Genomic DNA, 13,183 nt, shown 5'->3' on the forward strand with positions numbered 1-13,183 from the left:
CAACAAACAAACTAGCATGGAAGGCTAGTCGCTGGGCTCCCATACGTGCACACACGCAAACACAAATATCAACTGTTTCGGTCGTAATAGGGTTTCAGGCGGACCACTTTGACCACTTCAGGGAACGCGGAACGTCGAAACGTTTGGAATCCATTCGGAACGACTACGTAATTTAGGTCTCCAACTGGTCCTAGCACCTTGTGCGGTCCGAAGTATCGGCAGCGAAGTTTTTCGCTGAGGCCCCGTCGACGTATCGGAAACCAGACCCACACACGGTCTCCAGTTATGTACCGAGCATCACTGCGTCTGAGGTTGTATCGTTGGGCATCTTGGCGTTGCTGGTTTTGAATTCGCAGCCTGGCTAGCTGACTGGCCTCTTCGGCGAGGCGTAGACAGGTATGAACATCATCTTACTGATTGTGGTCGTCCAGATGTGGCAACATGGCATTAAGCATTGTGGTAACCTCGCGGCCGTGGAAAATGCGGAAAGGGGACATGTTTGTTGTTTCCTGGATCACCGTATTGTAACGAAAGTGGCGTACGGTAGCACTTCATCCCATGTTTTATGCTCCGCGTCGACGTACAGTGAGAGCATGCAGCGATTGTCTTGTTAAGCCGTTCGTTTGAGGATGGTATGGTGTCGTCTTCCTGTGTTCTGTATGACTTTGAATAAACATCTGCTGCAGCAATTCGGCTCTGAATGTGGCACCTCGATCAGTGATCAAAACCTCCAATGCGCCATGTAGTAGGACAATGAAATGGATGAAAAACTTTGCAACCTCTCGGGCAGTACCGTTGAGTAGAGCGGTGCTTTCTGCGTATCGCGTGAGGCAATCCGTAGCAGTGATGACCCACCGGTTACCGGAGTATAAGAGAGGAAATGGTCTCAGCATGTTCATGTCGCGGTGGCGTAGCGGCGGTGGCGTAACAGTAGAACATCGCCTCGCATGCACGAGGACTAGAGTTGGAATCCCGCTGCCGCGCAATTCTTCCGCCCGGATTAGAATCCGCGTGCCGCGGAGTCTAATCCGCGTGGAATCGCATAAACAGGTTTGGGAATTGACCTGATGCCGGTGAAAAAGTCCGGCAACATACTCCCTCACCAGAACAGGAGTTGGCCACCCTTGTGTAGTAATTGGCCGCAAACTCCCTTGATTAGTTCATATAAAATCCCGGTCCTTAATCACCAGTGGCTGCGGAACAACTGACCACTGCGGCGGTCAGACCTGAGAGGCAGCCGAGGGTGGTAAGAATTCCTGGTTCCGCTGGACATACCGCCGTTCGAAACAGACCCTGGCAACGCATAACGCTAGAACCCTTGATAGTGAAGCTAGTTTAGCAGTACTGTTAGAGGAACTAGAGGTTATGAAATGGGGTGTCATAGGGCTTAGTGAGGTTAGGAGGCTGAATGATACACTGCACTGAAGGATGGAGATGTACTATGTTGTAGAGGTTTGCTAGAAAGGCGAAAACTAGGAGTAGATTTCCTTGTCAATAAGTATATAGCGGATAATATAGATGAATTCTATAGTTTTGATAAGAGGGTGGCAGTCATTGTATTAAGCTTAATAAGCAGTATAAACTGAAGGTTGTACAGGCCTATGCACATACATGTAGTTACTATGACCAGGCTGTGGAAAGCTTCTACGAAGATGTAGAATCGGCAATGCGAAAAGTAAAAAAGCAGTATACTGTACTAATGGGCGACCTCAATGCCAAGGTAGGGAAAAAGCAGGCTGGAGACCAGGAAGTAGGTGACTATAGCATTCTAGGAGTAGCAGAGGGGAGTTACTAGTTGAGTTGGCAGAGCGCAACAACTTAATAATTGTGAATACCTTCTTCAGCAAACAGAAGAAGCGGAAATGGACATGGAAAACTCCTGACAAGGAGACGAAAAATGAAATTGACCTCATACTGTGTTTAACCCCCGCCATTTTGCAAGATGTAGAGGTAACCGCGAAAGTGCGATGCAGTGACGACAGGATGGTGAATTCCCGAATTAGTTTAAATCTGAAGAAGGAACGCAACAGACCAGTAAGAAAGAAGTCCATCAATTAATTAGCCGTAAGGGGAGGGCAGAAGAGTACAGGATCTCTCTCCAGAATAGATATCCAATTCTAACCGAGGACGACGACATTAGCCTTGAAGCAACGAACAATAATTTCAGAAATATCTTTATTGAGTGCGCTGTAGAGTAGGCGTTAGGATAGTTCGAGAGGATACCGGTAAGCTTTCTAAGGAGACGAAAGATTTGATTAAGAAACGCCAGAGTATGAAAGCTTCCAATCCAAAAGACCAGGTACAATTGGCAGAGATATTAAAGCTAATCAATAAGCGTAAAATGGCCGTTATAAGGAGGTATAAAATAAAGAAAATTGATCATGCTGTAAAGAATGGGGGAAGCTTTAAAGCGGTGAAGAAGAGATAAAGCATAGACAAAAATCAGATGTATGCGCTAAGGGACAAAGCGGGCAATGCCATCACAAATATGGACAAGCTAGTCATAGTAGCCCAGGAGTTCTACACAGATCTCTTCAGTAGCAAAAGTAGTCAGAACCGAAATGAGAATGGCGGTAGGGAAAAACAGTCAGACGTTCTACCAGTGACGAAGGACGAGGATAAGAAAGCAATAACAACTATGAGAAGGGGGAAAACAGCTGGAGAGGATCAGATAACTATACATTTTTGAAGGACGGGGGGATATTGTGCTAGAAAAACTGGCCACTTTGTATACGCAGTGGCTGGTGTCATCGACGGTACCAGAGCCATAGAAGAACGCAAACATTATGCTCATTCATAAGGAAGGGGGCGCTAAGGACCTTAAATATTACAGACCAATCAGCTCGTTGTCTGTTACGTACAAGGTATTTACTGAGGTAATCGCTAATAGAATCAGGACAACCTTAGAGTCCAATCAAGCAATAGATCAAGCAACGTTTCGGAAACAGTACTCTACTATCGACCATGTCCATATCATCAACCAGGTGATACAAAAATGTTCGGAATATAACCAGCCATTATACATAGCTCAGTTGACTCAGTAGTAACCTCGGCTGTGATGCAGGCATTGCGAAATCAGGAGGTAGACGAGCCATGCGTTAAAAAACTGGAAGATATATATAGTGGCTACATAGGAGCCACAGTTCTGAATAAAGAAAGTAACAAAACTCCCATAAAGGAAGGTATTAGGCAAGGAGAGACAATCTCCCCAATACTATTCACAGCTTGCTTAGAGGAAGTATTCAGAGACTTGTAATGGGAGCAGTTAGGGAAAGGGGTAGATGGAGAATACCTCAGTAATCTGCGATTTGCATACAACATTGCCTTGCTAAGTAACTCAGGCGACGAACTGCAAAGAATGATTGGTGACCTAGACAGGAAAAGTAGAAAGGTAGGCTTGAAAATCAATATGCAGAAGACTAAGGTAATGTTCAACAGGCTCGGAGGAACAACAGTTTACGTTAGGTACCGAATCACTGGAAGTACTAGGCGAATTTGTCTTGTTAGGACTGGCAGTAATCGCAGATACGGACTACGAAAAGGAAATAAGAATAAGATTGGGATGGAGCGCATTTGGCTAGCACTAGCAGAATATGTTTTGCAGCTTACCGGTGTCGCTCAAGAGGAATGTGAACAACAGTTGTATATTACCTGTACCAACCTATGGGGCTGAAACTTGGAGGCTAACCAAGAGGTACTACTTAAGTTGAGGACAAAGCAATGGGGTATGGAAAGAAAAATGGTAGTGGTAACATTAAGAGATAGGAAGCGTGTAGAGTGGGTCAGAGAAATACCTCCAGTTACTGACATAGTAGAAATCAAGAAGAAATGGGCATGGGCAGGACATGTAGTGCGAAGAGAGGATAACCGATGGTCGCTTAGGGTAGCAAACTGGATTATAAGGGAAGGAAAGCATAGCAGGGGCGGCATAAAGTTAGGTGGGCGGATGAGGTCAAGAAGTTCGCATAGGTCAAGTGGATGCAGCTAGCACAGAACCGGGTAATTGGAGACAAATGGGAGATGCCTTCGTCCTGTACTGGGTATAGTCAGGCTGATGATGGTGATTATGATGATGATGATGACGTTCATGCCGATCTGCTTGACTTGCCTCGTTGGCGGGTCTATTGGCTTCAAGAATCCGGTGGGCTTGGTCGGCGATACCTTACGACGTTGACAGCTGCGACACGTTTTGACTTATTGTGAAACGTCTGAATTTTGGCGCGGCCAGTAGCACTTTTTCTTGAGACTTGCAAGTGTGCGGCTCACTCCCAAATATCCAGAAGTTGGTTCATTGTTGCAAGCTTGTAAAATTTCCCCACGTATACACATAGGTAAAGCAATCAGATATGGTGTTTGGCTGGCCGAGAAGTTTTTCATCACGAGAACACTGTCGTGATCACATAACGGTGACAGAACAGGCTTGAAGTCTCTCGGAGCAGTTGTACCTGCACCATTTACGTAGTCCATGATATGACGAAGTTTGGGATCTGCAGATTGTCTTTCAGCGAGGCACTCTGCGCTGATGGCATTTAACAGTATGGGGTCATCAGGAATTTCATCTGCGGGGTTATACAGGGGCACGCGAGAGGCAGTCGGCGTCCAGATGCTGGCGCCGAGACTTGTACGCGACAGTTATGTCGAATTCCTGTAGTCAGACTCCATCTTACAAGGCGGGCTGACAGGTCCTTTAGGTTCGTGAGCCAACATTGGGATGGTGGTCACTTACTAGTTTGAACAGTTTCCCATAAAGATATGGTCGGAATTTTGACGTCGCCCACACAATGACTAGACATTCTTTTTCAGTTGCAGAATAGTTCAATTCCGTTTTAGACAGATAGAGACCGGCGGAAGCGATCGCACTCTCTTTGCCGTCGTTGATTTGATCTAGAACGGCGCTCACTGACCTACGTGGCTTGCATCGGTGTGAAGCGCCGTGTCTGCGTTTTTGCCGTACGTGGGCCAATATGGGAGTTGCTTGTAGGCGGTGTTGAAGCTCTTGGCCCAGACAGCACAGTTCACTGGCCCAATATTGGCATATGCTGGTTATGCCCGGTCCAACATGGGACCAGTGCATAGCCAACGCAATACCAGTGTTGAGCAAATTGTTTGTGCTGCCCGGGATGCTTGTATATGTGATGTATCCTAAGTGAAAGGCGTGTCTGTCTTCTTCAGACGTGTTAGGGGCTCGGGGAGTCGAGCGAAAACTTCGACGTGCCGCCGGTAGTAAGCCCATAAGCCAAGAAATCGTCGAACAGCTTTCTGGTCTTGGAGCGGAGGGAAGCTGTCAATAGCGGTCGTTTTCTCAATATCCGGCAGGACACCAACTTGGCTTACGACGTGCCCCAAGAACATGAGCTTGGTGTAAGCAAAATGACACTTCTCGTTCTTTAAAGTAAGTCCAGAGGATGTTATGACTTACAAAACAGTTTCAAGGTGCCGAAGGTGCTCGTCAAACGTTGGAGCGAAGACCACAACGTCGTCAAGGCAAACGAGACATTTCTGCCACTTGAGATCTGCAAGTACGGTGTTCATAAGCCGTTGGAAAGTAGCCGGCGCAGAGCAGAGACCAAAGGGCATAGCCTTGAACTCGTAGAGCCCATCCGGAGTAATAGACGCCATTTTCTCTCGGTCCCTCTCATAAATCTCTATTGGCCAGTATCCGGGTTTCACGTCCTTTGAAGAGAAATATTTCGCCGAGCAGAGACAGTCCAGAGTATAGTCGATACGTGCCAGGGGATGGACGTCATTTTTTGTAACTTTGTTTAACCGGCGGTATCCACGCAAAACCTCAGCGTCCCATCCTTTTTCTTCATAAGAACGATAGTTGCTCTCCACAGACTCCGCGAGGGCTGGATGACATCATTTCGAAGCCTCTCGTTCAGTTGGCGGGTGATAACGGCGCGTTCAGTCGGAGGCACTCAGTAAGGTGAGTTGTCGGAGATGTGGCACGGTATCATCCGTAATAATGCGGTGCTTGGCGAGATCAGTTCTACCACACGTGAAGAATGGGAAAAGGTCGGCCGATAGCGCTGGAGGAGCTCGTTCACTTGGCGATGCTGCAGTTGGGAGAGCGCAGGGTTAATTCGAAGTGTAAATCGGTGCTAGGCCTCTCCACCTCGGTCAATGATAGCGTCGCAAAATATACCGTGGCTGACATTTCGGAAAGAAAGAATGCATTGTTCTCGATGAGCATCTCAGTCACCAGCGCACAGCTATTTCAAATCCCAAATTTTGCAGCTTGAAACTAAAATCTTAATTTTTTATTAAGGCGGATGCTTGCGAGCGCCTACGGATGATACGTTTTGCCGCCATGAACAAGCAGACATCGCGTTTCTGGGTTAAGGGGCTCCGAAAAAATGTGCAGGCGGGAAATAAGTAGACGGAGGAGAATATTTTTTATACTTTCAGACACTAATTCAGTATAGCATATAAAGAAACACTTTTTAACCACGAAGAAGTGTACTGGCGCCCATTAACAGGTTGTACAAGCCTCATCTGCCATTTTAATTATGAACCCGGTGATAAACGTTAAAAGGCAATAGTGTGCTGTGTTTACTTTTGCTCGCACATGTTTATTCCTTTAAACTTTATTACGTCAGAACTTATTTCTGGCACAATGACAGGCTTTGGTTCGGGAGAAACACACGGCGTCAATAGTGCTGCTAATTCAGTATTTTTTAACTGAGCACAGGAGGGTTAACGGATCGCTCCGCGTCCCACTCTTGCTAAGCTGGTAGAGTGGAATAGGGCTTCAGGAGTAGCAGACACCTTCTCCGCAGCCTGTGGGTAGGATGGGAGATGTACTGGGGAGCACGGCCTCTTCCCGGCTACAGCAGTAGGCGCCGAGCCCAATACGGGGATCGTGTCGCTATAATGATGACGTCTCTGGTGTTTGAATCGTGTTCGCTCGGTGATGTGCACCCCGAGGCATTTCAGAAGACAATATTTAAACAGGGCCGTTGCCTGAACTGTGGAATCAATTTTTGAATTCTTATTCTTCTCTTTTTCGTATTATCCATATGGCGTGAATTGTTTCTCGAATAAAGATGAATAATATCTTGGATAATTCCATATGCTCCTGAGGACTGAAATGTTGAATTCTGCTTCTAACACCTTGGGCATGAATACTATAATGAAGCTGAGCTACAAAGCATAAACCTATTGTACTAAATATTATTCAACGCCTGCAAAATCGAATGAAATCTCCTACGCTTTCCTTTGTGTCAGTAGCCGTCGGCTAATTTCTTTTATAAATTCACTTCATTTTATTTTTTTAAAGACACCTCGAGGGTAATGCATAAGGCACGCAATCTGCAGAAGAATGTTCATTACAATGCGATATATGTTCAGATACAACGATGGATGTCTAAACTTCTCATCAAATGATAAGAGCAGGTGATGTCGACGATGCGTTCGGGATATCTGCAGGCCTAGAGGATCCGCTTCCGGCACCGCTGTCTACGTCTCAGCAGCGCGTGCCAAGCAGGATGGCACTGTTAACATCCGCTGGCTGTGGAGAGGTAAAAGGCGGCGCCGGAAGCAGCGCCTCTACAAGTCCGTTGAGAGCCTTTAGCTAACCGTGGTAACAAGCAGGCTGACAAAGTAAGAGTTCGGGCACGTCAATGAAAAACGGAAAAAGCGTGGCTGGTGCGGTGAATGATGTATGATGCTGAAATTCTAACAAATCCTTTTAGTTCCTTAAATTGTTTCTTTTAGAATCGCTTAATGTTTCGTTGCTTTCATACAGTTGACCGAAGTCTGGCCGTTTTTCGCTGCCTTATAAATGCTTCAGAAAAATATCCGAGTAAAATGCTGTTTTCAAAAACCATCTTGCAAGCGTGCATGTACCACATAAGGGAACAGTGGCCCGTTCAAGATATATAGCTGGTTGGATAACATCAGTAATAAATAACCTTGGGGAAAGTACCGCAGTGAAACGACATACTCAACCCGCAGTGGTTTAGAAGGAACAGATCGAGCGAGCGCTTCGAATATGCTCTACAATTTCACATTAAATATTGCACCTGGAGTTTGCTTGTTTGTACATTGCCTACTTTTAATTTAACGTAATTTCTACGCACCTTTTTTGTCCAGTCCTGTAATTTTGTTGTAAAAAATAGACGTCGTTCTCTGGCTTCTGGTATTGAGATAAATATACGCATTTCCAGCCATTGTGCCGATTCATTGCACTTTGCCAATACAAGTAAATAGGATTACTAGTATTCAATGCCTGAAAAAAAAAACGAAACGGCGTATTACTGCTGCTTAATCTGGAAATCATTCATTCATAAATCTATATTAACAATCATAATTTGAGACATGAAGAGGAAGTGGATGGGTTAAGCGAGGATGAGGACGCCAGACTAAGAGATGAAGTTAAGCAGGAAACTTAGCTAGCACTTTGCGTCGATATTGGGTGCTGTCCTCTTTTCATATGTCTCAATTTGATGAGCAGAGGTGTAGCAAGTACAGCAACTCGCCGTGCCAAGACACATCCAGATCAAGTGCTGCAGATCAATGGAGTCAGCACTGCAAGTGTGTCGGCTGATCCTGGTTCATCGCCATCACCTCAGTATGTTCGGTGCGTGAACTGCACCGGCTCGCACCATGTTAGTGAGAACTTGTTCAGAGCGAGAAAAAACGGAAGGAATTGGATAAGTAACGTTGGAGACAAGGCCTTGCAAAAACCTCCTCCACTAGGTTTCGCCACCTGTTACGTGAAATTATTCCAGTAGACAGAACAATGTTGACAGTAATGAAGCGAGATTATATTTATTATCAAGATCGCAGCTGCAGAAGAATATATTCTAGTTAAAGCTGTTCGAATATTAGACGACAGGCAGTCAAAGCCATACCTCTGCTAAATAACCCGCCAGGAAGTCAGCACAGCAGAAAGCTGGGCGATAGCAAAGCAGTAAACTCTAGGTGACAATGTGTTTAAGCTATATTTCATGGGAATTTCCCAAATAGAATGCTAGTACAAAAATAAAGATTATTTAACCCTTTATTCCAAATTCTACATGACCATCGACTGATTCTCTTTCTACAGAAAAAGTGGGCATTCCATCTTAGACCTGCCAGCTTCGATCTCGGTAATTTCGTTTTATTTTATTTTATTACCAGATAGGCACCTGGATGTTACACTTGTTTCGCCTCTTCTAGACGCTCTGTGAAACATCAGGCGCCACCTACTGTGGAAATGGCGGCCAAGGACACACCTGTGTGCAGAGCCAGCCATGATTGCAAGCTATGTCCGGCATTGCTCACAAAGACTAGAGCGTAAGATGGAGAACGGCACTAAAGGCCGACTACTGTAAAGCGCTCTCCACCAAGACGTTTAAAACATGGCCAACCCGGACCTATGCATGCGGAGTGCGCATTAAGAGAGTTTGGTTCTAGAGGACGTTTTTAAAAGGAGACGGCGGCCACTTCTTACATTCAAGTATTGCGAACGGCGCTGGTGTTCGCAGTGAGACACAACCCGGTACTAGAGCTGTGGAGGCCCATGCTGGGTCCCAAAGGAAGACATGAAAAAGGAGCCGGATAACTTTCGGACGGCACACGGCTGATGCAGTAAAGCCAAAGGAGCGGCGAAAGAATTCGCTTACAAACAGCTAAACACAATTAAAAATTTAGGCAGCACATTTGTAGCTTTTTCCAGCTAGCTATGGACAGTCAAAGTATAGCGGGTGTTTCTGTTAAAAAAAAAAAAGGTTATTTAATTATCCGTCAAAAGATTGGTGTGACGGCATAGCACAAAAATTTGATCCCTTCCTGCCTGTGGCTTTCTCCTTGTTTTTTTTCCACGTATTTAAATGTACTTTGCTTGCCGCTTAATAACTAATATCTCAATTTACACTCTACTACACTGCAAATACTCATTACTCTAATCACCTAAGCGGCAGTAAAAAGAGAAACACCAACTCCATCAAGATATAAACCTCCTGCTTTAGTCACAAGCCCCAAAAACTCATTCTCTTAGAGCAGGTACTTGAACCCACAGGGAGGGTTTATGTATTGAGGAGTGTCTTGTAAAATGGCTTTTTACTCCTGTAAAAAGTCACTAATATAACCCAGCCATTATGTTTGTGTATTCTGCCTAAAACACTTGACCAGAATTGGATATGTATGTTGCGCAGGTGAAACCAAGTTTTTCGTAACCGGTAAATGTAATAATTTATTTGCTTTTTATGATAACCAAAACCGTTCTTTATTTATGTTTAATTTGCAGAGAAAGCGTTATTAAAATATGTTAGACAAAAGTTAATCGATTTGCAAAGTGGTGTATATTTGACTTGTTGCAGCGCAGGGCATTTAGAAGAGCAGAAACTTGGGCAACTTGGTTTACATGCATGGTTTAAAAAAGTGCGAACTTGGCAAAATGCCAAAAAAATAAACCACGGGTGCGGCACTAACTCAAAATGGTGTACGTTGTGAGTTTGCGCCTGTCACTGTCGTTCATTCTTCTTCTTTGTGTCTTGTTTACAGTTTCTTAAGACATGAGTGTAGGGCATGTAAGAACCAATTATCTTTCAACATGATAACTACTATTATAGATTAGAAAAAAAGATGCTTGTTCACAGGAAATAAAAAGATCCCGAATGGCTTGTCAGAGGCTTTTGCTAAAATTAGGTGGAAAATTCTTAGAAATATTTTGTACTGTTCTCGCTGTTTTGTGAAACACATCGTGCCTAATGGTAGTGCCGTGTGCTACATAATCTATTTCTATTATATTTGCTAAAATTTGATTATTTTAAAGTGTATGCTTTGATGAGAACCAGAACAAAAAATTTGGCCTGAAAGATGAACACACGATCGTCTATTGTGCGAAAGGAAAGGTCAGAGAAGAAGAAGGAGGCGAAGAATGATGTTGCGCCAGGAGGAGGAGGAGAGAACATTTATTTACACTCAAATGATTTGAGAAGGGAGGTAGAGTAATGGTAATATGGTACCGGTAGCTTCGAAGGTATCACATTGGTACTGACGTGCCACAAATTGCTAATCCTTCCACATTCAATATAAAGCTTTCGAAATCTGCGACCAAGCATCAAGCCCATGCTCTAAGGGACTAGTGATTTGTGGCGGAAAATATTTTCGCGAGCATATAATGGGCACAACACTCGTACATGCTGCGCAATAAGTTGTGCGAAAATTGCAATAGTGCTGGTGTCCTTTGCCTCAATGAAAGCAAGAAATTGTTTTTCACAAAACACTTCTTGACATATATTGCACTGGAAGCGTGCATGACGGCGTAGATTTCGGAGCAGAACAGAAATACGACTGGCCGATCCAGCATTTTGGAACGAGATTAATTAGCGAATATTTTCGTTCGTGTCGGCCGCGTTTTATTCTGTCTTAATCCCGAAAGAGAATTGAGGTGTCATTATTTGTGTGCTACTTGTCTCTAACTCGCCCTGTCCAAATATCTAATTAATGTCTCATGGTGTTGTTATCCGTGACCGGTTAATATAAGGCCTAAATAACAAGTTTTGCCAGTATTACAGCATTTCAATAACCTAGTATTTTGCTCTGCCATTTCGACAGTTTGGTTTTAGGCCTGCTTTTTAATGCTTTTTAAGTTGCTTCTCCTAATATTCATTGTACCTATTCTCACAATTTCTTACAAGCTATTCAATGAGACGCCGCTGCCAGTAGTTGATTAAAACGCAAAGCTTTGAGACCAGTAAACAGAAAGAACACATGAAATAAGTGGCAAAAGCGGCGTAACTGATGCATTGAAGAGTTACTATGCTGTAAACAGGAACTCATCTAGAATCAAGAAAAAGAAATACTTTTGCACTGTGCACATCTGCATCGCGAACTATAGACATCCCACGTATACACGTATAGAAATCCCAGTATTATCTATAAGGTTCAATGCTCTGGACTATATGGGATCAACTTGGGGTAGTGTTTGAGGCGTTTTATAAACCATTCGATTATGTAAACAATTCCAGCTCCGGTTAAGTCTCAAAGATGCTATTTCTAATAAAATAAGTCCCCTTTTATAGAGACAGAACGGAAGTGATGTGCGCGGGAAAGAAGGTAGTCTTCATTTTGTACACGCAGAGATGTAGTGCAGCCACCACTCCATGTAAGCGACAAGGAAACATCGTGCTTTGGCATCCTTATTACTATGGAGACTGCATCAAGCGCAGAACAAAAACCTTTCACATCCCTCGAGCTAAGCAATCTCTGTAGCAGATATATTGATCTTATCTCCGCAGCGCAGATTGGATTACAATTCTGCCTTCATGGTAGAGTAGTTGTAGTATTTTACAATTCCGCCCTTTTCGAATGGTCAATCATCCCACATCATAAGATTTTGCATAGGTATTCTATATCAGTAAATTTACGACAGTAAATAAATATAGTTTGTGGTACAGCCCAGCATCAATATCTCACCTCCTGAAATTCATCCAGGGACGCAGCCTGGCTACTGCAGGCAAGCATAATAACAATAAGAAAGTGCATGACTGCACCAGAACAGGACTGAATCTAAAAGTCCTATATAGATGCTAAGTAATCGAAGTGTGGCTATTTTATACGCACATCACATGCGTTGTTTCCGACTGGTAAAATGTACTCTAATTTACTTATTAACCTCTGACAATTGCCTACAAAGTGCTTTATCCAATTTTGAGAAGAAACAGAATATGCTGCAACGTTTTGAAATTAAAATTAGTACTAATATGTTCCCTGCCTTCCTTTAGCTACAGCTCTCATTGCTCTTCATCTCTTAAATGCTACGCATTATTTTGCGTCATTCGCCCATGCTTGCAAAGTAAGCCAAAAAGCCTGCAAAACCTTTCTCCTCTGAATATTTTGTCGCTACCCGTGTTTCTAAACTGGAGAAAAATGGAGCGAATGGAAACCACCATAAGCAGGCGACTCAACAAGTTAGGCTGTGACTATATTTCATAATGCCGGCGCCTATTCCACAGCAGGCATGTGCCCCGCTACGTGGCGCAGGTTTTCTCTTCTCTTTACTTTAAATCAAAACGCTCGCTTTAGTTCTGAACAAAAATGAGGAAACCTCCTCTAGAATTAACTACTGTCATTTAGTCTGGGGTTAGCAACTAAACGAAACCTCGAAAAATATTTCTGTTACAAAAAAGGTTTTTATGAATTGATGAGAACGTTCCAGCCTCCTTTTATACCCAGGAACTGTTCATGATATACG

The 13,183-nt window shown here is 43.9% G+C and overlaps 1 long non-coding RNA gene across 1 annotated transcript in view; it reads right to left on the reverse strand.

Annotated features, from left to right (window-relative positions):
- LOC146177264 (uncharacterized) overlaps nucleotides 1-12,542 on the reverse strand; it is a 44,004-nt gene extending 31,462 nt beyond the window's left edge. The window contains exons 1-2 of the long non-coding RNA XR_014701293.1: nucleotides 12,406-12,542; nucleotides 8,082-8,230 (exon numbers count right to left, since the gene is read on the reverse strand). This is a non-coding gene — a long non-coding RNA (uncharacterized LOC146177264). The remainder of the gene's footprint in view (nucleotides 1-8,081; nucleotides 8,231-12,405) is intronic.
- Between the last annotated feature and the right edge of the window lie 641 nt (nucleotides 12,543-13,183).

This window comes from Amblyomma maculatum, chromosome 10 (assembly GCF_055883805.1).
Source record: "Amblyomma maculatum isolate TAMU_Amacu chromosome 10, ASM5588380v1, whole genome shotgun sequence".
Lineage (NCBI taxonomy): Eukaryota > Metazoa > Arthropoda > Arachnida > Ixodida > Ixodidae > Amblyomma > Amblyomma maculatum.